We start from the raw sequence: 27,286 nt of genomic DNA on the forward strand, positions 1-27,286 counted from the left end.
ATAAAAATGCTTTGATGAGCAAGTAAGAATACACTTAGAAGAAATGGGAAAAATAAAAAGCCTCAGCAAAGGAATGAAGTCTTTCTGAAGAAATAGAAGATGTAAGAAAAACAAAATGGAAATTTTAAACCTGAATACAGTAACAACAAATGGAATTTTAAACCTAAAATACAATAACCAAAATTTAAAAGCTCCATGGATGGGCTGAAAATCAGAGTGGAAAGGATAGATGAAAGAATATTGAACTTGAAAAAAAAGCAATATAAATTAGCCAACCTTAACAGAAAGAAACAGATTTAAAAAATTAATGAAAAGAGCCTCAGGAATCTATGGGACTATAACAAAAGATCTAGCCATTGGATCATGTCACTGGAGTCCCAGAAGGATAGGAAAAGGATGCAGGACTAAAAAAATATTTGAGAAAATAATGGCTGAAATCTTCCTGATTTGGCAAAAGACATAAACCTACAGACTCAAGAACCTAAGTGAGTCCCAAACAGGATAAATTTAAAAAATTCCACACTAACTGTATTAGTCTGCTGAGGCTACCATAACAGAAGAGAACATAGCACACTGGATGGCTTAAACAACAGAAATTAATTTTCTCATAGTTTTGGATGCTAGAAGTCTAAGATCAAAGTCCCAGCAAATGAGTATCTGGTGAGGATTTTCCTCCTGGCTTTTCTCTGTCCTCACATGGCTTTTCCTTTGTGCATGCACAGAGAGATGGAGAGAGAAAGAGATGGGGGGAGAGAGGGAGAGAGAGAGAGAGAGAGAGAGATCTGATATCTCTTTCTCATAAGTCTAAGATCAAAGTCCCAGCAAATGAGTGTCTGGTGAGGATTTTCTTCCTCCCTTTTCCCCCCTGTTATCTATTTTCTCACCCCGTCCTCACATGGCTTTTCCCTTGTGCACGCACAGAGAGAGAGAGATCTGATATCTCTTTCTCATAAGAACACCAGTCCTGTCCAAATAGGAATCCACCCTTATGACCTCTTTTAACCTTACTTACCTCCATAAAGTCCCCATATTCAAATGCAGTTACATTGGGCATTAGGGTTTCAAAATATTAATTTGGGAGAGACACAGTTCAGTCCATAACACCAGGATGACACATCATGGTCAAACTTTTAAAAGTAAATACAAAGAAAATATCTTGAATGCAGTGAGGGAAATGACACCTAGTGGAAAACAATTTGGATGATAATGAATTTCTCATCAACAATGGAGACCAAAAGGAATTCCCACATTTTTCAAGGGCTAAAAGAAAGAAAGAAAGAAATGCCAAACCAGAATCTTCTATCCAGAGAAATCATCCTTCATAAATTAAGGAGAAATCAAGACATTTCTCTAATAAAGGACAACTAAGATAATTTGTCTCTAGCAGTCCTACCCCAAAATAATGACTAAAGGAAGTTTTCTAAACAGAAAGAAAATAATAAAAGAAGGAACTCTGAAATATCAGGAAGGAAGAAAGAACATGGTATGTAAAAATATGGATAAATGTGAGAATTTCCTTCTCCTTCTCAAATCTCTAATCTATATTTGATGATTGAAACCAAAATTATAATGCATTGGATGTGGTTTTAAAGATACTAACAGGAAATGTTTAAGACAATTATATTACACATGAGGGAAAATAAAAGAATATAAAGGAAGGAAATTTTCTAAACTTCACTCAAGCTAGCAAAATGACGATTCCAATAGACTGTGATAAGTCATGTATATGTAATGTAATACTCAGAATAACTGCTAAAAAGCTGTACAAAAAGATACACTCAAAAACACTATAGATAATAAAAAATTGAATTCTAGAAAAAGTACAAATAGAAAGGCAGAAAAAAGAAAACAGAGAAACAAAACAAAAAAAAACAGAGAGAACAAACAGCAAACACAAATAAAATGACAGGTTTAAGCACTAACATAACAATAATTTAATTAAATGTAAATGGTCTAAATACACCAATTAGAGGATAGAAATTACACTGTCTACAAGAAACTCACTTTAAATGTAACACTGCAGACAGACTGAAATTAAGATTATGGAAAAATGTATATCCTGGAAACATTAATCAGAAGAAAGGTATTTACACGCAAAAGATGAAATTGAGCACAGTAACTCACACCACTCACAAGAAACTATACAAGTGGATCAGGATGTAAATGTAAGAGCTGAAACTATAAAAGTCTTAGAAAAAAACATAAGTGTAAATCTTCATGACTTTAGATTATGCAGTGGTTTCTTAGAACACTTAAAGCACACACAATCAGACAAAAAAACATAATTTGGAATTCAACAAATTGAAATTTTTTTGTGTGAAAAAAGACATGCTTTGTGCTTCAGAAGACATGATCAAGAAAATGAAAAGACAACCCACAGAATGGAAGGATATATCTGAAAATCACATATCATGATAATACTGATAATACTTTGTCATGATAATACTGAGAAAGAATAAGAGGCACAAATTCCCAATAGCAGGAACACAACAGGGGACAGCACTACAGACCCTGCAGACAGCAAAAGCAAAATAAGGGAACGTTACGAACAACTCTGCACACATAAATTTGACAATTTGTATGAAATGGACCAATTCTTCAAGAAGAGCCCGAGCTGCCACAACACACTTAGTATGAAGTAGACCATTTGAATAGCCCTATGGCTATTGAGGAAATTGAATTCATACTTTTAAAATTCCCAGAAAAGAAATCTCCAGGCCCAAACTGTTTCACTGGAGAATTCTATCAAACATTTGAAGAAGGAGTAACACTGATTGTATATAGTCTCTTCCTGAAAATAGAAGAGAAGGGAACAATTCCCAACTCACCAGTATACCAAGCTATACTGAGTGAAAAAGTCATTTCCAAAAGGTTACGTGCTAAATAATGCCATCCGTATAACATCCTAGAAATGACATAATTCTAGAAATGGAGAGCAGTTAGTGTTTGCCAGGCATTAGGGAGGGAGTAAGGGCTGGAGGGAGGTTGTTAAGTCTATAGAAGGGTGACATGAAGACATCTATAGTCATGCAAATGGTTTTTGATTGTATCAATATCAATATCCTGGCTGTGATATTGTGCTATACCTTTGCAATATTTTGCCATTGGAGAAACTGGGTAAAAGGTAAATGATATTTCTTTCAACTGCTTGTGAATCTACCTACATTTTGAAATAATCACAATTGTCTCAAAATAAAAAGTTTGATTTAAAAAGACACTTCATTAGTGTGAATGCAGCCATCTGCTGACAAAGATAGGAGTGTCTACAAAATGCTTAGCTCTGGTTAAAAATGAAATAAAGGACAACACAAATCTAAAATATACATCTATCTGCAAATTAAATCCTGAAAGTTCTGGGTATATTTTCAGCTGTTTTCAGCACAGATTTGAAATATTTGGAGCCATAAGTTTTCAGTTAAACATGCACTTAAAATAATAATTTCAGTACTCATTAGACCACCCCCTCTTCCTTTGTTAAATTACTAGAAACTAAGCTTGTTTTCTAAATGACCTGCCATAAAAATATATGTGTAATATGCATTATCTGATTTTCCTGTAATTAGAACAACCATAATGAGGCTGTTCCTTTGACACAAACCTCAAAATTACACATCCTGGTAATAAGTCAAATGGGTTGATTGATGAGCCCTTGCAAGTCAGAACCCCTGGGGAATGATAGACAGCAGATTTCTCAAATATTCCCACTGCCTGATTCCTGGAAGCAGGGATACAGAAAAGCCAGGTAAGGAGGAAAGCCACATTTCCCTCCACCACACACTGTCTTGGTTCCTAAGTATGCCTCCCCTCCGACCACCAGCAAGCCTCCTTCTAACACTGAAACTCTGGTAGTAGTAATACTAGCTAATATCTTCTGAGTACTTATTACATGCTAGGCACTGTGCTAAGCTTATATTCAATGTTAATAATAGCCGTATGTGCCAGGTGTTACTATTATCTCTAATTTACAAAAGTAAAAGGAAGGAAGGAAGAGAAAAAGAAAGAAAACCAAAGAGAGGTTGAATAACTTTCCCAAAGTCTCAGAGTAAAATGGGAATTTGAACAAAGTAAAGCTTATGCCTTTAACCATTACTCTGGTGGTTCTCAAATTTTGCTATACACTAGAATTGATGGTGAGTGATTTTTTTTTTTTTTTTTAATCTTGATGCCAGGTTACACTTCACACAGTGGAGTCAAAATGTCTGGAGTAGAGGGGCGCCTGGGTGGCACAGCGGTTAAGCGTCTGCCTTCGGCCCAGGGCCTGATTCCGGCGTTGTGGGATCGAGCCCCACATCAGGCTCCTCCGCTAGGAGCCTGCTTCTTCCTCTCCCACGCCCCCTGCTTGTGTTCCCTCTTGCTGGCTGTCTCTCTCTCTGTCGAATAAATAAATAAAATCTTTAAAAAAAATAAAAGTCTGGAGTAGAAGCCAGCTTCAGTCTTTTTAAAAAGATCTTCAGGTAATTCCAATGTGCAGCTGATTTGGGAACCAGGGCACTATGATCTGGCCTTTTAATTAAAACTCTGATGCCCAGGTGCCTACCATTACCGACCTTCCTTCACAAAGCTCTGTCTTGTCCACATCCAAATCTCTAAATACATCCTGTCCCAGTGAATACCCTCATCCAGAATCTGGCCCCAAAACCTGATTAGAATTTCTGGACTACTCAGGAGACTCTTAAACACTAGAGTGTAAGCTAATGAAGGCTCAACACCTTTCCCTTTGATATAATGATTCACACTGAAGCTTTGATGCCTCAGCCCCAGAGCAATATGGGAATACAGACATTTGGGGGCCTGAAGCTTTTCTGAAGTTAATTTTATAAGAGACTTAGTAGCAGCACACCCAAGTAGATGTGAGGCCCATTCGTGAAAAAAGAATATAGCAAATTAGAAAACATGAACAGGGTTTCCAGCCTATGAACCATGGCTTTCTTGCAAAGGTTCTCAGTGTCAATTATATATCAGTTAAGTTCCCTGTGTTGGCAGAAGACTCTGCAGAAAAAGAAAACAAGGCCCAGGAAGTAGAAAAAGCAAGGCTACAGAGCTAGTAAGGAGTGACAGGAAGATTATATTGTCCTTCAGCTCTTATGAGGACCAATGGGCTAATGCATGGCAAAGTTACTTCCATGCATAATTATCCATGGACAACCACCCAATGTTTCTTTTTCCTTGTTCAACATGTTCATAGAAATTGCAAAATCAGGGGGACAGATGGGTAATTGATGGGCACAAATGTTGGTAGACAGAGTAAAGAAAAGTAAAGATGAAAAGAGCTTAAAAATTCCACAAACCCAAAAGCAAACAGTCAAAGCTAATGTGTATGGCCCAAAATAAGTTGAATATTTGGAAGAAATGGAATTCAGCTACTGCTCTGTCTAAAAATTTAAGACCAAAGTCAACCAAGAAACATGCAGAACCCAAATGCATTCTGACTGCTCTTGCCTGCCTCTCACCCCCACCAGGAATAGTCCAATTCATTAGTTTGTTAAAAGTGGCGAGGAGAAACCTGATAACTTGAAATCTTTCAGGACAATATTGGCAACTGTCCCTTCCCAAAGTACCTTAGGAGTCATTTTTGTCTGGGTTTGTACTCCAGTGTTCCTTATCCCAGCTTGTGATCATATGTCCCTTTGTAAATTTCTCAAAAAAAACATGCTTGACGGGTTTTTCTTTTAAATTTAAACAATGATAAAGTTCTGAAAAGATGTCCGCCTTCCAAGACCTGAATTTCCCTGGGCAGAGGAGAAAACTGTTCCCTACAAGCATCTAGTCTGTGGTTGGTGTGCGAGAAAATCACAGACAGTGGGAGGGGTCACGACTCATTGCAATGCTGCTTTGAAGCCAAAGCTGGTGAACTCTGCATCTGAAGCAGGTCCCAAGCATCCACCTGCTTTTCTCAAGTAGTCTTGAGACCCACCAAGTGCCAGAGACCAAGCTGAAGTAGAAACTTCAACACTCTTTTCAAGTCACTAACCCAGTGTGCTCATCAAGGAAGCATTAATCCCCCCTACTGTCCCACCATAGGGTAGTTACTATCTACTTCAGATATGGCCAGTTGCTATAGAGCAGAATGAAGAAAAGCGTATAATGAACATAATACATAAAGCATCTCTCTCAAGTCTCAATATTGCTCTAGAATATAATTAGTGAAGGTAACTAACATTTGAGCTGATAAATCTGCTTATTCTGAAATAAGTGGAAATTTCAGGTGAAAGTATACGCCTGCATCCTGAAAGGTGAAACCAACATGTATTGGTTGATATCCATTGCTGCATAACAAATTCCCCTGAACATAGTAAACTAGACTAGCAAATATTCATGATCTCATGGCTTATGAAGGTCAGGAATGTGGGCACAGACACCTCTGTGTGAGGGTTGCTCACAGGCTGTAGTAATCTCACACCTTAAGTGGGGAAGGATCCATGACCAAGCTCATACACACTGCTGGCAGGACTCCTGTTGTTTTTACCTGTTGGCTGGAGTCATCACTTGCTTGTCACATGGACTTCTCCTTGGGGTTACTCGTAACACATCAGGTTGTTTCCCCCAGAGCAAGGGCTGTAAGAAGGAGCGAGAGAAAGAGTAGCAATATGGAAGTCATTTGTAACCTAATCTCAGAGGCGACAATCTATCATTTTTCTTCTATTCTGTTCATTGGAAGCCATTAAGTCCAGACCACACTCAAAGGGAGAGAATTACAAATGGGCGTGAATAGTAATAGCCAGAAAGCATCGGGGCCATCTGAGAGGCTGCCTATCACACAATATATTCCTTATTCCCAGGTTAAACAATACTGCCTCTATGTTCTTCCCTGACCCCATGTTAAACAATTCTGGGATGGACATACTTTCCCTACATTAAAAAATACTAAGCACAAATATTAGAGGCTTGTTCCAGGAAACACCTACCCTTAGAAGAGTAAGAGTGTAAAAACTAAGATACTTAGACTAACATCTTCCTCATTAAGGCTGCTTCAAGACCCTCAGTTTACTGTGCCAACTCATCCAAAGCTATTACATCATAGATTTTGCCCTGGCACAACCAAGATTCACCTTAAAATTCCCTGGCCCATATGCTAAAACTCTCTGCATGTCCTCCCTGCCACTTCGCAGTTTCACACAGTACAAAGACTTTGCGAAGGTGCTATTCTCTCTTACGGCAATCATTTTGATAATAGCTTTGCATGACCAACAGATTTTCCTGTGGTCTTTTCAGAGGTCAAGAGTTGATGATCTCAAGTATAATTATTGCCATTTTCCATTATCAGTGAAATCCTAACCAGTTGTCACTATAGAATGACAAATTATTTTAATCAAACACCCCAAAGTATAAAGGAAATAAAATTATAATTAACCTTCTGAAGAAAGGGTACTGTGCATTGTTACACATTCAATTAAATGTGTATAGTATTTACTATTTATACTAAATCTTCTTATTTAAAAGTATACATTGAATTAGATTTACGGATGGCAAAAGATCCAAATTAATGTCCACACTTTCTTTACATCATTCTGTTATTTCTTTGTGTTTTTTTAAGATTTACTTATTTATTTCAGAAAGAGAGAGAGGGAGACGGCTGGGGGGGGGGAGGGCAGAGGGAAAGGGAGAAAGAATACTCAAGCAGACTCCCCTATGGGGGGCTCAATCCCAGGACCCTGAGATCATGACCCGAGCTGAAATCAAGAGTCAGTTGCTTAACCCACTAAGCCACCCAGGTACTCTCATTCTGTTATTTCTTATTCTTTATTGGTGGGTGGGAGCTTTTGCAGCCTTTCCCCACTATCCTATGAATAGAGAAGTGGTAGAATTGCTAAATTCTCCTTTTTCAACACAGGCAAAAATTTCACTAGATCCATTACTCACAAGGTCAAATTCTCTCATATCTCAAAATGTTAACTTGGTGTTTCAATGTTTTTAAGCTATTCTTTAATATATTTTGAATCTTTCTTAAAATTTTTTATGAAGATTAAAGAATCAAGCTCTCTTTTCTGTATCCATTGTCGAAAGCAAACGCTTCTGTGATTCACAGCACTTCTCACTATGGTGCTTAATTAAAATAAAAGTGTTTTGTGAGGTGGGGTGCTTTGTTAGCTCATGAAAATTAATGATGTTACTTGTGTGAAAATTATAGCTAATACTTAGAATTTTAACATGATCATGGCATCCAAAACATTAAATAATCTGGCTTCCTTCAGATTGTATCTTATTTTTTTTTAATTTGTTTCAGAACATTTACCTTTACTTAGCACGTTTTCCTCTACCTAATATCTATCCTCACTCTGAGCTGCAGTGTTCAGCTGTAATGATGGAGAAAATATTTTTAATATGTAAGAAAGTCATTCTTACATGCACTATTTGTCTTCTAATGATGATTGATACTGTTAATTTGATGCTCAATTGAATTTGTGAATTTCAAAGTTTGGTTATTGCTTAAATAGCCAAATAGCCACCATTGTAAAACAGCACCCAGACAATTAGAGCGAGTGCAGAATGAAGAAACATTTATCTGTAGATGATCAAGCATTCAATAGGTTAAAAAAAATACACATTCCGAAGTTTTAACTTTGAAGATATCTGTAAACAAATGTGAGCTTATTATTTATCTCAAATAACAGTGAGACCCATATCTCAAATAAACACACACAAAAGAAGGATTTCACTATGTTATTGTCAATTTACACCTTCTTTCATTTTAGATCAAAACCCTGTCCTTTCAGCTCAGAACAGGAGCCCATTGAGACTTTGGGACCTAGCCAACACTTTTAATGAAAATCACTATATTTTTTCAAGTCCTAGGATATTTTAGTCCTAGCATTCTAATGAGTAATTAGTACCACTACCAACCCATTAATCACACATATGGCTGCTTTAATAAGTAATTTTTCTGTGAATATGGCTTAAAGATTATGATTGAAATGAAAATGCCCCTGCTTTATCAGCTTATTGATATTCTTGATGAATTGATTCAAGCCCCATGTTTTCATGTATTTGGAATTGGTTTCACAAAATAAATTATGTCATTTTTCATAAATGCTTGTACTCTTGCTAATGTTCAATATTTAATCTGGTCAAGCATTACAATATGAAATATTAAGATCCAGTAAAAAGTCTGGATGTCAACATGACAAGATAAATCATTTTAAAAGTATTTATGTTCAAGGGGAATCACTTGTTGATTTACAAATGTGCCTCTAGATACTGTGTTACATAGAAATTAAATGTCTGCGTGTGTGTAATTCCCTACAACTACTGAAATTCTGACCCCCCAGCCTTTACTCATCCTGGCTTCCAGCTGAGAATTTGACAGTCAAAAGAATATAATTAAGTTTTAAGCCTTATTTCTTTCCCAAACTGAGGATCCGAAGGACAAGAACTTCTTTTTTTTTTTCTCTGTGTGCTAATATGTATCTGCCTAACTACCACCCCTAAGAGGAGGTTTGGAAATGAAGGACTTTACACCGCAATTTCTTTCCAGCGGCAACTTCCCAAAAGAATTTGTGCAGGGGCGCCTGGGTGGCTCAGTTCGTTGAACATCTGACTCTTGATTTCAGCCCAGATCATGATCTCAGGGTCCTAGGATCGTGCCCCTCACTGGGCTCCCCGTTCAGTAGGGAGTCTGCTTCTCCCTCTGCTCCTCCCCCACCCCTGCTCATTCTCTCTCTCTCTCTCTCAAATAAATAAAATCTTAAAAAAAAAAAAAAGATTCTCTCTCTCCCTCTGCCCCCCTTAACAAAATAAAAAAAATTGTTAATTTTTTTAAAAAAGAGTTAATTTTTGTAAAAAAGAATTTGTCTATCCAAATCATGATTCTGAGTCTAAATCATTTTAAAACCGATTGTTTTTAAATACATCTGAAAATTAAAAGTAGTAAAACAGAGAAAAGAAATGAGGCCATCAGAAAAGTGCATGAAATGAGCAGTGAAATCCTCCCCAGCACACTCCTTTCCCCACTCCCTCTCCACAGCAGTAGTCCTTTTTGTTTTAAAGCTTCCAGACATTTCAATCCATTTTGAAATTTTATAAATAAATAAATATATAAAAATATATATGATATATTATATACTATTTTATTGTATATGTTATTTTATATATTATATATAATATATATGAACATAAATATATATGTACATATATGTGTATGTATATATATAAATATATATTATATATAATATATATGAATATAAATATATATATTTACAGCATTTTTAGTACTAGCAAAAGATTAGGAAAAAACTTAATATCTATTACTAGGAGACTAGCAAATGATTCATCCATGTAATAGAAATCTTTGAGACCATGACAGGGACTCTTTATATCTAAATATCACAGGGTCTCAAATACATTATCAAATGAAAAAAGCAAGGTACAGAACGTTGTGTATTGTATGCATTCATTTTTATTCTTTTAAACACAGGAAAACATATCCAAAAGGATTAAAAAGGAAAAACAAATTTGACAACCTCCAGGGAGGGGAATCAAGGGGCTGAAACAGAGGGAGGAGGGAGTCTCAGCACAGATAATCTTTTGTACATTTTTAATTTAAATAAGTAAATAAAATGTAAAATTAAATTATATGTTTAATTATTAAATAAACAAATTTTAATTATAAAAAACCCTAAGTTCTGCCTTATGATTTTTTTTACATTAATGGAATTTTACTGTATGGATTATTCTGCAAAATGCTTTTTATCACTTAATAATGTCTCTTATAAATTTTTTTCTGTTCAATACATAGGAGACAACTGAATTCTTTTCAAAGTTGCACATTATTCCAACATAGCTAAGCTAAAGTTTATTTTAAAATTCCTCTATTAATATACTAAATCAGTCATTTGGGGGCCAGCCAATAAGTGCTTTATGTCCTAATTTAATTAAGTTCTCTACTTTTAATTTACTATTAACTCTTCCTTTGGTCTATTAGTAGACAATAAATATAAAATTGCAAATATGTTCAGCCTTATTAATAATAACTAAATAAATGAAAATTAAAATAACAATGGGATAAAACCATTACTTGAGAAAAGTCCAGTATTTGTGGAAAATAGGGCGTTACCATACATTTCAAGTAAGGTATAAAATGGGACAGTTTGAATGGTAACTTGGTAATTTGATTGAAAACATTAAAACGCATATATTTTTCTTCTATAAATCTCATGTCTATGAATTACTTTTAATTAAGCAATTAGGCAAGTTAGCCAAAAGAAATGCACAGATGTCCATCACAGCATTTTTGTGAAAGTAAAAAAGTGAAGACCATCAGAATATCTAATAACAGGTGATCAGTTAATTTACTACTGCACGGCCATATGTAAAGTACTATAAAACCATGTAAAATAAAGCTGTAGAGAATTTTTTTTTCGAATTGTTAAAAGACAAAGTCAGATTACAAATAGTATATAAATCACTATATTGCTTTGGAAAAACAATATAGTTGCATACAAAAGATCTGGAATATACACCAAAATATTAAATAGCAATCTTTGCCAAAAATTGGAAGTATGGGTACTCTTTATCCCTTTCCTAGCAAGTATTTAAAATTTTTCTGACATTGACATGTGTCACTTGTATTATAAAGAAGTAACACAAGGGGTGGCATTGGGGTGGCTTAGTCAGTTGGACGTCAGACTCTTGGTTTCAGCTCAGGTCATGATCTAGGGGTTGTGGTACCCAGCCCCATGTCCAGCTCTGCGCTCAGTGGGGAGTCTGCTTGAGATTTTCTCCCTCTCCCTCTCCCTTTGCACTCCCCCCCCAATAAATAAAAAAGCCTTTTAAAAAAAGAGAGAGATTACTTAACAATTACTAAACCTTGTGTTACTTTTTTTTTTCTTTAGTTTTGTAAACTAAGCCTAAAAAGAATGTGGGTAATATTGAATGACAATCCTATGTCTGAAGGTCGCCCTTAAGTAGGGGATATGACATTTTTAAATACATTTTTTGCTGCTCTGTGAAGTCTTCATAGGAACTCCCTGAACCCCAACATCACCCTAATAGTGCTCAGAACAGAATATTTATGACACCGTGGTTTTTGCTGGTCTACACACATTTCTCTCCATGGACTGCACATGAAGTTTGTAAAGAGATCATGTGACAAGATTCTATGCCAAAAATTCTCCAAGGCTTTGGTTTTCCTGCCTAATTGTTTTGTGTTTATTGGGGGGGGGGGACTTAGGTTGATAAATCATGCTCCCCACTGGAATCTTCTTTTCCAAATATATTCTTCAGTGGAAAAAAAGTAACTTGTAAACAATATAGACCATGGGACCAGTAGGATACCAATTTCTTTAGAGCAGAGATAACCTGTATATAAGTACATCAACTATAGAAATCTGTTCTCGGTTACTGGGAGTTCACAGTAAATTCAGGTAACAAGGGATTCTGTGTTATCCAAAATCTATTTGGTGGCTGTCTTTTGGATAGGGAAGGAATTGTCCAAAAATGTATCCAAATCTATTTATCTCCTGAATTCAAAAAGAAGAGTTCAAAATTTAATTAAATATTGGTTATTATACCTTAAACAGTCAAGACGAGACTTCAGGAGATTGGGTGACTACTTTCTTCTCTCTTCCCTTCTGTATTATAGAAATTTTCTAAAGTAAACTTGTGTGTTTTGTTATGTTTTAAGAATTTAAGCAGTGACTTACATTTCAACATTTCTTTCAGAAAATTAAGATCTAAGTCAATATCGATGTTAATTTCCTAGCCACTGGACTGTTGCGCAGTCAACATAAAAATCATCATGTAATGTGACACATTTTCTTGATCAAAATAAGCTTTGCAATCATCTGAAGAAAGAAATATTCTAAGAAATGTGTTTTTTAAATGCCCTCAAGCCATTCTGCACGTTGCTAAATAAAATTCACTATCTCCTTTACTTACTATATTAACCCAAAAAATCTTAGAAAGAAAAAATAATCTGTAGTAAAATAGGAAGTTAAAGTATTTTTCTCCTAACAACTATGTCTTTTAATCAGTTCACTATGAGTTCAATAAAAATGATCTGCTTTTGCTCTGTCCTGTTGAGATCAATTCTTCACTTGCAAAAGCAATTAAAAAATATTTAACATCCGATTTAAAATCCATATAATTTATCCCAGAATCCACTCTCATGTTCTTGAAATGATGTACCCGAGGTCTTTGGAGAATCCCTGCATGCCCACTGATGGGAGTGTAAGAGTGAAGCTTATCCTAGATACAGCAGTGACATCAAAACCATGAGGCATTTACGGAGGGTCTGTGGTTTGTGCGGTACTGTAAGTGGCTGCAGAAATGCAAACGACTGAGGTGAGAATGCACACAACATGCTTTCTGTATCCCCAAAACTTGTACTCATATGTAGGTCAGGGGGAGTGTGTACACAAAAGCATCTTTTGGGGTTTGGGGCAGCTCATTGTTATAATGACGCCATTATAATGTTATAATGTTCTAATGACGTTCCCTCTGCCCATGCTCCATCGTCACTCCTATCAGGAGGCCAAGCCTATCTCTCTACTCGCTTGGATTTTGGCTGGCCTTGCAACTTCCTTTAACCAAGAGAATCTGGCGAGAGTGTGTGTGTATTCCACACCCTTTGTGCTTCCATAGCCTTGGCCTCAAGAGGCTTTGAAGGTCCTGCTCTCATCTTTCTAAAACCTTGGACCATCATGCCTGAAGAAATGACAGAATACGAGGTAAAAGAGTATGTAGAGAGAAGCCCCATCCCGGCCAAACCCACCCAAACCAGCAGGCACAACTGCCGGTTTTTTGTTTCAGGGGATCCCTAAGTTTTGCTTTCAGCTGCTTCATTGGGGATAGTCTGTTATGCAGCAATGAGCCAAGGACGGCTTTAGCTATTTCCTCCTCCAAGAACGATTTGCTGAGTGCACACCATGGAAAGCCAGAGATGAACATCAAATGGTCCCCTTTCCCATGGAGTTTACGTTCTAGTGTTTGAAGCTAGAGAGGGGAAAGACCGAAGATTAAAAACAGTGAAATAAATAATAATTTCCCATGCAGGGAGGTGAGGGCTCCCTGTGATAAAAGCCAAGCAGGATAAAGGGATGAAGACGGATTGAGGTGGACAGACGTGGGAGAAGATGGACAGAGAAGGCTTGTCTGGTTTGGTGACATTTAATTGGAAAGCGGACTGTTAAGAAAAAAGGAGCCAGGCAAACAATGTAAGGGAACAACATGCTAGGGGTAAATGTAAATGGGGGATCAGGCTGCCATGCTCGCGGGGCAGGAGGGCCATGAGCGAGGGGTGGGTGTCGGAAACGGAGGTGCGCGAGGCAGGTGCCGCAAGAGCTTGTGGAACCCCGTGTTCCACGGTAAGGTCGGTTATATTTCAAGTAGGGGGGATTTACTTCCCTTATAACATTTCGTGATCAAGAAACACAAAAACACATGGCTGTAAATAATTTAAGTGGCGTAGCAATAAACTCTTCCCCGCGCCCGCCTCCCGTGAAGCCAGGCTGTTGGAACAGCCATTGTGTCCCTTGATTTAAAAATAAACTCTGCGTCATTAGGAGCTTTGGAAGCTTTCTGTTGCACGGACCACACCTGAGGAGCAAACGTTCTCTACTGGGAGTAATATCTTCCAATTGGCTTGTTTTCACCCCAGGAATCGCTGACACTGGAGGGAAATGTAATTCAAATTCGGGTCCAGGGATTAGGCGCTTAGGAAGCAGGACGGGACCGCTGTGCCACTGGGGGCTGTCATGGTCACAGACTTGGAAAGGAACTTCGCCAGGCTCCTCGTACCGTGCAGTTGAAACAGCGGTTGATTTTACGGCTAATAAGGCATTAAACTGAATCTCTTAAGCTTTTTATATTGAAAGTAATTGTAAATTGAATTTGCTGAAACAATAACTTAAAGAGGCAAGACTTGAATGTTGTCAGAGCAAATCAAATGATGATGCGGAATGTAAAGAGCTCCTGAAACAAGTGTCTTCGAGGACTTTATCGATCGGCCAGAAGCAGCTCCTGTCGGCCGCGCTTTGCTTGGCAAGTGGAATCATTGCACATTGATTATTCATCATGGAGTCAGGCTCTGCGGCTCTGGCTCCGGGCGGCCGGTCATTGACATTTCAACACTTCGATTCTTAAGCAAGATAACCTACCCAGCGTGGAAAGAGAAGACACAACACATGTATCCCGCCCGGGTTCAGAGGCTGGATGGGCCCATTTTCAGGAGGGAAAAGAGAGGAAAGGCAACTGTAAAATGTTAAGTTAACTCTGAAAAAACGCTGCGGTTATCAAGACGATGACTGTGCTTGTTTGTGAGGGCGGCTGTCACAACGCACCACGGACTGGGGGGCTTAAACGACAGACATGTATGACGTCATAGCTCTGGAGGCTGAAAGCCCAAGTTAAGGCATCATCAGAGTTGGTTCCCTCTGAGGGTGTGAGGGAGGATCTTCTCATCCCTCTCCCCTAGCTTCTGGTGGGTTGCTGGCCTTCCTTGGCATTCTATGTCTTATAAAAGCATTACCCCCAATCTCTGCCTTCCCTTCACTTGGTGCTCCCCTATGTGGGTGTCTGTCTGTAAATAGCTCCTTTATATAAGGACAGTGGTGTTCTTGAATGAGAGCCCATCCTAATGATCTCATTTTAACTTGATTACATCTTTAAAGACCCTTTCTCCAAATAAGATCACATTCTGAGGTCCTTGGGGTCAGGACTCAAACACATGAATTTGCGGGGAGAAGGAAGACAACTTACCCTATAACAGTGATAGCCCAAAAGGGTGGGGAATCACTTAAGTATTCTCAATTTGGGAAGTTTTGAAGAGCAGCTATGCCTGGATCCCACCCACACTGATTTTGATTTAATTGGCCTGGGTTAGGCCTGCGTGTCTTAAAGAAGCACCTCTAAAGCTCAGCGAGGATTGAAAACTACTCGTTAAACGCCTCATTCACTAGAATGTTTAAGAACAGGGGCAACTATCATTCAGAGGGGAACCTATAAAATAGATCAATTATTTTAAGCACCATGAGGGCAAAGACTATCTGCATTGGTCTACCAATATATCCCGAACACTTAACAGTGTCTGCCCTGAGGGGACTATCCCATAAATATTAATGCAAGAGTGAATGCATGAATAAATTCGCTTCAAGTCATATTCACCGAATATCTACTATACATTAAGTATTGAAGAAATGTAAATATTTTTTGAGGAAATGAGTGAGTGAATGAAGGAATGAGCTCATATCCAACATTCCCTTCTGGTCTACTTCTAATAAATATATCATGGTGTATTACAATATAGGAATGAGCATTCTCAGTATGCTGGGAAAAAATCCACTCTAAAATACTTTTTTTAAATCAACCAAACAGCCTGCAATTTTGCCTAGATTTTTTTTTTTTTTTTTTTGGTAGTGGCTCTTATGTAACTAGACTTTAGGGCCATCCCCTTCTACTGAGAGTGTAGATACTTAGATAACATCCAGTGGACTCTCGGTTAACATGTTTCAGCATTCTTGCAGAACGTGCAAGAGTTGCCACCAATATATAGGAGATGGACAATAGACACAAAAATCATCGTCGGCAATGCCTGTGTTCGAAATAACAATATTCAGATGCCATTGCCAGTGGAGAACTACAGCCTCACACACAGCCATCAGGGCTAATCCTGTACAGAATTAGTCAGAGATGGACTAGAATAAAGAGATGAGTAATCACCTGTTGAATCTGATCAGTTTTCCTAAGCAAACTAGATAGTTTCAGCCCAGTGAAAAACTTCTTTGGTGGCTGTCTCTTCTGCTTCTGCTTCGTCTGCTGCTTCTTTTTAAATAGCTCTAGAGGATTATGGGAAATGTCATTTACTTGTTTGTTTATCCATCTATCCAACCAGTTCTGCTATTAGCACCTATTATGCCCCTATGGAAGGTACAAAAATGAATGAGATACTGTCCTGTCCCTTGTGGAGTCCACAGTCCACTTGGGCAGACCTAACCCAATGAATAACCATAAGATAAGGTAAACAGGACATGTAACTGGAATATAGCCAAGGTCTCAGAGAGGAGGGAATATTAGAAATGGGACTTAGAGGATGAGTAGGAATTTATCACATATCAAAACAAACAACAAACAAACAAAAAAAGAAAATAAATAGAGAATGCCAATTGGGATCACAGTAAGATAGGATTAGGGGAAAGCAAGCAGTCCTAGAGACCCAGAGAGAAGAATGAGGACAATGCGGATAGCTGCAAAATTAGTCTGGAAATACATGCTGGTGCTAAACTACTCAGATTAGCTAGAAAAGAGATGAAGATGGATCGTTTCATTTAAAATAGGGGGAAAGATTTGAGTAACCTGGATAATGTTAGGAAGGAAGAAGGCGAACCAAACCAGCACTCAGGAAAGATGTACTTATTGTTTGTCCCTGCAAACAGGAAATTTCCAGCATCATATACCTTCTGCTCTCTAAGCCACATCTTCAAGGGTCCCTTCTATGAATTACTTGACTTACCAGATGAATGGATTTCCCAATGTCTTATGCAGTATTTCATTTAAATTTATGTGCTCACTAAAAGGAAACTGAGGCATCAACGCAGTTTGGCCAAGACATTTTGGTTTTGATGTTTAAATCCAAGGTACAGAATAATTTTCCAATGTTCTCTCTTGTGCAAATAAAGAAACAAAAACCATGTGGCTTCTTCTATCACCATTGCTGATGAGGTAAAGATGCTGTTAATCCTGGGGTATGCACCGCTTTGCCCTGAAGCCAGCAAATATTTTTTAGTAAAGTTGGCATGCACCCCTCTGAGTCTTTGGTTTATGACCATTTTCTTTTTCTTCCCTGTTTGATCTCTGCACAGCAGTATGAGATTGTAGTAATTAACAAACCCAGTTTATGGTCAGTATCGATTTGAAATTGTGTGGTATCATAACACTTTGTGACTGTCCAGTTTTCATGAAATTTCACATTAGATCACCTTTTGGTAAAGCTGTCAGTCTACATTCTTTCTCTTTTTTCAGTTGCTTACATTTTCCTAGCCTTGGGGCTCTATAAGTTCCTACTCAGCTAAAATAACATGGAATCTAATTTGAGAAATCCAGTGGAGTGTAACCATAAATTATTCTGTGTTATATTCAAAGGCTAGAGGTTTTGAAATTGATCACATCAGCAATGATTGGCTCTAATTGCATTAGGTTATTTGATAATGTTCTAACAAAATTTGCACAGTGTTGCTTGAAAGATAATCCTTCAGGATGAATGGAAGCATCAGAATTTGAATGTAAAAAGAAACTATCAGATCTGAAACCAGTTACAGTTATGCAGAAGACCAAATTAAATGCCTTGTCAAACTACACAATTGACATGTATCACTACAACTCCGTGGATGGGGCATTTTGAGCAATCACAATTTTACCATAATTCTGCCTTGCTATCTAAAAATATTTTTATAATCTTCTGTGAACTCTTTGAGGGTAAATTAAACAGAGCTTGCCTTTGCCTTTCCACTGGGGCTAGATCCAGTACATATTAGGTTTTCAAAAAATATTTAACAAATAAGTGAATAATAACAACTTTTTCCTATACACCAAACTCTGCACAAAATACTTCATGGGAATTTTCTTATTAATTCTTTACAATCACACCATTAAGTCATTACCATTGTTAATTTCACAGATGATAAACACGGGCTTGAAAGGTCACACAGCTAGTAAAAGATAAAGAATGGGTCTTGGTAGTGCTAAGCTCCCCATTCTTAACTGCTGTGTTATATTAGATGAAGGCGTATAACGTATAAGCAAGTAGTGACTCGTGTATGTGAATCTTTATTTGCGCAGTGTGACCACAGTGTGGACGTGGCCAGAGGACCCTGTGTAGGAAAACAGTCTGGGTGCTTCTTTTCTACTCACTCTCACTATACTTCTGACAAAAGACGTGTGGAGGTTTTCCTCACACCAAGCAATTCTTTCTGATTCCAGCTGGGTGTGTCCTACAACTCAATTCAATACAATTCTGACACTAACCGCAGCTCAGACTCTACAGGTAAAGGGTTCAGTCCCACAACACTGCCCCTGCCCCCCACCTCAGATGCCAATCATAAATCCCAGGATGTCACCTGTACTTCTGACCAACCAGCTCTAAATCAGAGGTTCCCATGACCCACTTCCTGGGTTTGGTTATTTGCTAGAACAGCTCACAGAACTCAGAAATATTTACTTACTTTTATCAGTATATTATGCAATAAAGGATGTGATAAAGGATACAGATGAATAGCCAGACGCAGAGATACATAGGGTGAGGTCCGGAAGGGTCCTGAACATAGGAACTCCTGTCCCCATGGTGATGTTCACCAATCTGGACACTGTTTGAACCCAGTACTATTGAGATTTTTATGGAGGGATTTATCGTGTAGACCCAACCAATCGTTCACTCCAGCACTCTCCCCTTCCCCAAAGATGAGAGGTGGGCTGAAAGTTTCAAGCTTCCAATCACAGCTTAGTCTTTCTAGTGACCTGCCCCCATCCTGAGGATATCAAGTAATGCACCAAGAGTTGCCTCATTGGAACAGAAGAAGCTCCTATACCCAGGAAATTCCAAAGGTTTGAGGACCTCTGTGCCAGGAAATGAGGCAGAGACCAACTTATTTTCTTCTATTGTTTCACGGACCCATACACCTTACACCTTCACAACCCATAGATCAGGAAGAGATGCTGCAGGTAGAAATACCTGTTACTGAGCAAAGAGAGATGTGGGGCAGAATCATGCTGAATAGTTGCCATTATTCATGAAATCATCAGGGCATTCTGCAATTCTTACTTGTCTCACTCACTTTTCCTGTCAAAGGCATGAAGAACTCACCTACCCACTCAGGCAACTAGAAAGCATGTGAAATTATGGACTTTTCCCAGCACATCTTTGTGTTAAATAATCAAGGTCTTGGAAAAACATTATGTTGAGTCAGACTTTCCAGAAAAGAGGCATGTAGCTAAGAGAAGTATTAAATTATATTCAATTATCAAAGTATAGCTGATAGTAATCAGACTGTCAGAGGGCAAGAACATAACCTATGTCATAAATTGGGACACTCTTTAGATAGATACAGATGTGACAACATATGATTATTGGGAATTCTGAGATTACTTTCAAAAGAAATCCTGATGGATAGTTGGGTCTAAAACATTAAACAAAGTAATGAAGAAGGCTATTACCTTGTGATCAAGTTAATTTGTATATTGGGACCCACAAAATAGCAGCCACCCCAGTGGCCCAGCCCACATCACAAATCGAAACCAAAGTCAGCCTGCTCTTGGGAGAAATATTTCCCTGTCAGGGAAACCTAACACACACCAATCACAACCCTTCAACTCAGCATTAGCTAACTTACCTTACCCAAGAAAACAGGACTTGCTAGCCTTGTAAGAGAATCCCCAAACTCTTAGTCAACCAAGCCCAATTTCCACACCACCTTTGCTAATGCTGTGTAAAACTCACTCTTGCCCTAAACCCTTCCAGAAAAATGTGCCACTGCTTGTGAGGCACTGTATTCCCCCATTTCATGGATTGTTTCCCCTTGAATAAAAGACATCAACTCATTACTAAATTTAATTTTGGCATTTGACACTTAAAAACAATCAGGTATAGGGGCATCTGGGTGGTTCAGTCAGTTAAGTGTCCAAGTCTTGATTTCAGCTCAGGTCATGATCTCAGGGCTGTGAGATAAAGCCCCAGGTTGGAGTCCTCACTCAGCAGGGAGTCTACTTGAGATTCTCTCTCCTCCTTTCCCTCAGCCCCTCCCCCCTCACTCTCTCCCAAATAAAAATATATCACTCTTTTAAAAAAATAAACAACCAGGTCTAAATTTAAACCCTGGCTCTGCCATTTACTAGCTGCATGTTTCCATTTTCTCAATAGCTCCATTATAAACACCAGGGATGTAGCAATCACATCGGTCATACTTATGCTACAATGAAAAAGAGGAATATGTAACCGTGATAACAACAATAGAAAACAATTTTGATTACTTTTCATCAGCCAGAGACTGAACCCAGTAAACAAATAAGCACTTACCTCACTGTAAAAGAACAGTTATTATGCCCATTTTATGAATGGGCAAATTTAGGCTTGGAGCTCATGTAACTTACCCAGGTCACACAGACAGGACTTGAACTGGGATTTGAATTCGAACTACCAAATTTGTAAGCTAATTTACAAAAAAAAGAAAAAATTATTGCAATTAAGAAAGGTAGGAGAAGGGGAGAAATGAGGGGAAGAAGGAGAGAGGATTAATAAAGGGAAACCTCACTAAAATAAAGCTGGGAGGCTGGAAGAGGGTGCACTGATGCCCTACCGCTCCCTGCCAATTGCAGATGGAACAGAAGAGATGGACCTTGCTCAGGATACTACTTTAGGTACTACTTGCCTACCCCAGCAGGAGGAAGAAAGGTTTTCCTCTGCCCCTGGTAACAGCCCAGCCAATGAGAGACAGTCACGGCTCAGCCAATGAGAAGCCACTATATTTACAACATCCAGTTTATTTCAATGAGTTTTTGTTTTAATAGCCTCCTGGATCCTTTCCTCTATAAATGGTGTCCTTTTCTTGCTTATGATTTTTGCTCTAGCTCCCTTCTCCTGGATTGCAACTCTCTGTTATTCCCAAATAAATCCCCCCTTTTTTGGGGGGTGGTTTGCTGGTAAGCTAACTAGCTGTTTTATTTCTAAAGTTAAAGGATGAAAGCAAAGAAAAGGGATGGGAGGAAAGGGGCAACCAGAAGGGAGGGATTAATGAGGGGAAAAAAGTAAATGAAAAAGAGAAAGAAGAGAGAAAATATCACAGGGTTGTGGTGAGGTCTAATTGAGACACGTAAAGCCAGTTCAGTGTGCACGGTACTGTCACAACATAGTATTGATACATATCAGTACTCCTTGGGGATTAAGTGTCAGTATCGATGGAGGAACCTACTGGAAATAAGGCAGTATAAAGCAAAGCAAATTAAAAAGAATGACTTGGCCTGTTATTTATTGAAATTATAGGCAAAATGCATTCTCCTAACTCAGAGAAACAGCACTGAAATCCTCCTTTGTCTGTTGAGCAAAGAGGATGGATGTGCTCTAACGGGAAATGTTTCTCCCTGCAGCTCCATTCACAAGCACAAAATGACAGCACAGAAGACCTGGCTTGATTCGTGGGCATCAAATAGATCTAAGCGTTTTAATGACAAAAATAGCCAAGGAAGGCAGTTGTTCACGCCGGTTTACCAGGCACTTCATTCCACATTGGGCCACTTTAAAATAGCCCTCCCATTTCCCCACTACCATTCGCAGCAAAGAAAAGAAACAATCATGTCTCAAAGAGTCACTTACAGATGCAGTGGGTGGCCACAGGTGAATGAATATATTTCACACAAAGTGATTTACCACCTACAGGAGAGATTCAACACAGGGGAAATGGGCCATTTGGAAGCAGTAACAGCTAAAAAGGAAGGCAGCCCTACAAGTACATGGGTGGCAGACTTGGTATCCAATGTGCTAAGCAAGATTCCAGAAGCCATCCTGGAACTGTGGGAAGGTACACCCAGGTACCTTAAGTGCCTTGAGGCAAAGGATCTGAAAAATCCATTTTGTCCTTTAAGCCACAGCTTAAAAGCCACTTCATCAGAAAAGTCTTTTTGATCCTCTGCCTAGGCCAAGCTCTCTGCACAGGCTCTTGGAAGACTCCATTCTTCTGCCTCATGGCCCTTGGAAAAATGTTGATTTTTTAACTTTTTGTTCTAACATTTAAAAATACACAAGAATATTCTCCTATAGACACGACACTCACTTTCAACAATCTGATAATTTCGACACATTTGCTTCATCTATCCCTTTCCTTCTCTTTCTGCTTTTATGTTGTTGAAATAAAACCTGGGCATCATGACATTTCACCTCTTCATACTTCATGCATACTTCAATATGCATGCCTTTTAAATGATCAATTTCTGTCATAACCACAGTCTCAGCCTAGGTTCACCCCTAAAGGAGAGCCAAAAACAAGGGCTTGCATGCAAGTTGTTATTTTGGGAAACAATCCCAAGGAACAATGTGGAACTGAGAACAGTGAAACCAAGGAAGAGGCAAAGCCAATCCAAGTATGTACCTGGGCTTGATTCTGTTAAGAACCCTGAGGAATTGTGGGACTTCCTTCAAATTGTGCCTTAAGTGACTGAAATGGGGAGTATTTATCCACTGGCTCCCATGCCTTGGTCAGGGATGCCCCGTGGGGTGGGTGTTAACATTCTTACACTCCCAGGTGTGCAGTGGAATGCTTCAGAACCAGAAAAAAATGGGTGGAATGTTTCCCCACAGATGTCCTTCAGCAGGCAACAGAGAAGCCCTGAGCAGCCCAGAGCAGAAAGTGAGAGATCCGTGGTGCACTTTAGGGGAGGTGCTGTCATGTTTCTTTCACCTGCACAACTCTGAGTACAACAGCAACAGCTCGAGTGAACATGGAGCTGGGGAGGCCAGAGGCAGGACCCAAGGAAGACATGCCTGACACAACTAGAACGCCATTGCCACAGCTAATCAAATTCATTCTAATGCCTTGAGATCATCTAACACCAGTCCAAAATCAGATTCTCCCGACGGACCCAAAGAGGTCTTTGTAGAGTTGCTTTGATCTAATTAGGGTCCAAACAAGCATCTCAAATTGTGTCCTTAATCAGTTAAGGTTATGTCCTTAAATCTCTTTTACTCTAGAACAGTCCTCCTTCCCCTTTTCAAATACCATTGATTTACACACACACATAACCCGTATCTGTTGTCCTAAGACTGTTCCACATTTCAGTTTTGCCTCATTAGAGAGACCTTTCACATTATTTCTCTATTCCCAGTATGCCTGTAAATGATCATAAACTTGACAGTCTTTATTAAGCTCAAATGACTTTAATGGCAAGAAAACACTGTAAGTGACGCCATGTGCTTCAAAGTGCATTCCCGCTGAAGACACATGCAGTGGAATGAATGGTGACCCCCCAAAAGTTATGTCCACCTCCAAATGCCAGAACCTATGAATATTACTTTATATGGAAAAAGATGTGATTCCTTTAAGGATCTGAAGAAGAACGTACCCTAGGATACCTGGGTGGACTCCAAATGCAAGCATATGTATACTTAGAGAGGCAGAGGAAGTCTGGGAGAGCCCCACAGATTCTAGTGCAAACGGAGCAGAGATTGAAGTGATGTGGCCACTAGCCCAGGAACCCCAGGGCAGCATCCAGAAGCTGGAAGAGGCCTGCAGTGGATTCTTCCCTAGGCTCCCTGGAGGGAGTGCTGCAGTGCTGGATTTCAGCCTTCTAGCCTCAAGGATTCTGAGATGGTAAATTTTAGGGAGGTAGGGAGGTAGGGCTCTAACAGCCTGATCCCCTCATTGTCAAGTTCCCCACAAACTTTCCTTTGAACAGTTCCACTCACTAAAGAGTGTGGCCTGCATTAATCACTATTTAAGAGAATAGAATGGTGATTTCTGGATTCTTTCCTTTCCGCTTTATTAACAGTTCTTTATAAAGATGAAATTTTCATTAGAATATGGGTTCTTTGCTTATTCTAAAATGCAACTCCTGCAGGAAACACTAAGGATAAGTATTTCATTCCTCCCCTTTAATTGCTATACTCCCAAGTATGGCATGAGAATAATTTTTTTTTAAGTTTAGAAAAGTTTAGAAAAAAATTTTAAGAACATCTTTAGGGTCACAGACGAATTGAGCAAAAGGTACAAATATTTCCCTTATTACCCTCCCACCGATGAATATCCTCCACCAGAGTGGTATATTTGTTACGACTGACACGTTTATACATTGTATATCCTATTTGTACATTGACACATTATAATTGAAAGTCCATAGTTTATATTAAGATTCACTCAAGGTGTTGTATATTCTATAGGTTTGGATGAATGTATAGTGGCATGTATCCACCATTATAGTATCAAAAAGAGCAGTTTCACTGCCCTAAAAATCCTCTGCGTTTTGCCTATTCATGAGATTAATTTAAATCCTTATATGCATCATTGTTTCATATCTCTCCCCTCCATTAGACTCCAAGCTCCGTGAGCACAGAAAATCTGTCAACCTTCCTCACTACCTAATCTGTAGTGCCTGCCACACGGAAGGAGCCCCCCTAAGGTGTTTTAATAAATCCTTACTATTCCTAAGAGATCCCAGAGCCCCAAGAGGAATGTAGAGCCATCCCCCCCACTTCTGCCTGCCTTTGTCTTTGATCACAAAGCAGTGAAGTAACATTAGGTTTTTTGCTTTTTGTTTTGTTTTTGCATGTGTGTGTATTTTTTGTTTTTTTTGGTTTTTTTTTGCCAGCCCTAAAGCAAGGAAGCAAAATCCTTTGAGGCAGTATGGGCAAGAACTTGGGAAAAGCACCAGACTTTGATTGAACGGATCTTAGGGCTGCTCAACTGGAATTGTGGCATGATTTTTTTCCCAAAAGAACCGTCTTCTAGGATGTGGAGGATAGGGAGGGAGGATACTTTAGCAATCATCTCTTCAAGTGCTTTTATTTATTTATTTTTAAGAAAGGGAGAGTGGGGGGAGGGGTGAAGGGAGGGGGAGAGAGAGGATCTTAAGCAGGCTCCATGCCCAGCAAGGAGCCCAATGCCAGGCTGTATCTCAAGACCCTGAGATCATGACCTGAGCAGAATCAAGAACGGGATGCTTAACAACTGAGCCACCCAGGTGCCCCTAGTCGAGTGTTTATAAACTACATAGAATAAGTATTTTCATTAATCTCTTTTGGTACAAGGAACAAAAACCAACTCTAGCTTACTTAAGGAAAAATAAATATTTTGGAAGATTATGATGTGGCTTACAGAATTAAAGGAAAAGCTGAAAATAGGCCTTTTAACCCATAGGAACTGCTACAGTTCCAAGGGCATAGGTAGCAACAGCTCAAGGGTGGTTTCTCCACAGGACTTAGAACGAATTGGGTCCTACTGTCATCCATGCATGTGTCACTCAACTGGAGATTAACTTCCAATGGGAAAGCATGTGACTCACCTAACCTGGGTCACATTCATAATTCTTGGTCAGGGAAGGACTGACCAATTGTCAATCTCATCAAAACTGCAAATAGCGTGGTAATTTATCAAAGACAAAAAAACAAGGTACAAAGAGCAGAGACGAGGGCAAGGATACAAGCAGGGAGCAGATACCCACTTCTACCTCCTCAAGGTTCAACAGTCAGGTTCAAAAACCAATGGCTTGATTCAACCCCCAGTCAGATATTTGAACTCTCCCTGTAAAGGACATATCAATATACTTGAACATAACCTCCCCACGTGACCCAAAGATCTTTCTTCTTGGAGTATACGTATCCATGGCTTTTCCAAAGGACTCTGCCCTGCCTCATGGTCCTGTTGCATAAACAGGATATCTCAACTCACCGGATAACATCAGCTCTTCTCCCCCAGCTCAGCTTCCAACGTCATCCTGGCGTCTTGTTATTCCTTAAGCTTTCCTGGCACACACTTCCCTAAGTTCTTTTGCACTTGCTGATCCCCTGAGTGGAGCATACCTCCCCCAGAAAAACCACAAGATTTGCTCTCCTTCTACCTTCATTTAGCTGTTTCCTTTAACATCACCTATTTGAAAACCAGCTTCATCTCCCTCCCCAGCACTCTCTTCCTGCTTTTTATTTTCTCTACATCACTACCTGACACACTACACGTTTTCCTAATGTACTTATTCAGAGTCTATCTTTCCTCTCTAGAATATAAGCCCCTTAAGGAGAGGAAGCTTGTCTGTTTTATTCACTCCTGTATCCCCGTACTTATTACAGTGCCTGGTATATTGTGGATGTTCAATAAATCACTGATGAATAAATGTATAAATAAATGTATGAATAAGTTTCTTGAAACTCATGTATCAGAATCAGCTGTGCAGTTTGTTTAAAATTCAACTTCATGTCCCTCCCCCCTACTGAATTGGAATCTCCTGTGGATAGAGCCTATAGATAGATCTACACCGAGAATCTTCCCAGGTGGTGCTAATGAAAGCTAGAGTTTAAGGATTGCTGTTTCAGTGTTCTCCAAAACCAGCGTAAGCCTTCGTTCGTGGTACACTCCATTAGGTGTTTCAAGACAGCTCTTCTATCTCCTTCCCCTAAAAGCTGAGAATGCCCCTTAGCTGATAGCCAACAAGGAAACAGGATCCTCCATCCTATAACCACATGGAACTTTCTTCTCCCAACAATCTGAGTCTAGAAGGAGATTTCCCAACCACTCACCCACCCACCCACCACTCCATCCCCTCAGAGACATCAGCTTTTTTTTTTTTTTTTAAGCCAGCCAACACCTTAATTTCAATCTTGTGAATC

This window comes from Ursus americanus, chromosome 14, assembly GCF_024610735.1.
Source record: "Ursus americanus isolate L20-20 chromosome 14, mUrsAme1.1.p, whole genome shotgun sequence".
Taxonomy (NCBI): Eukaryota; Metazoa; Chordata; class Mammalia; order Carnivora; family Ursidae; genus Ursus; species Ursus americanus.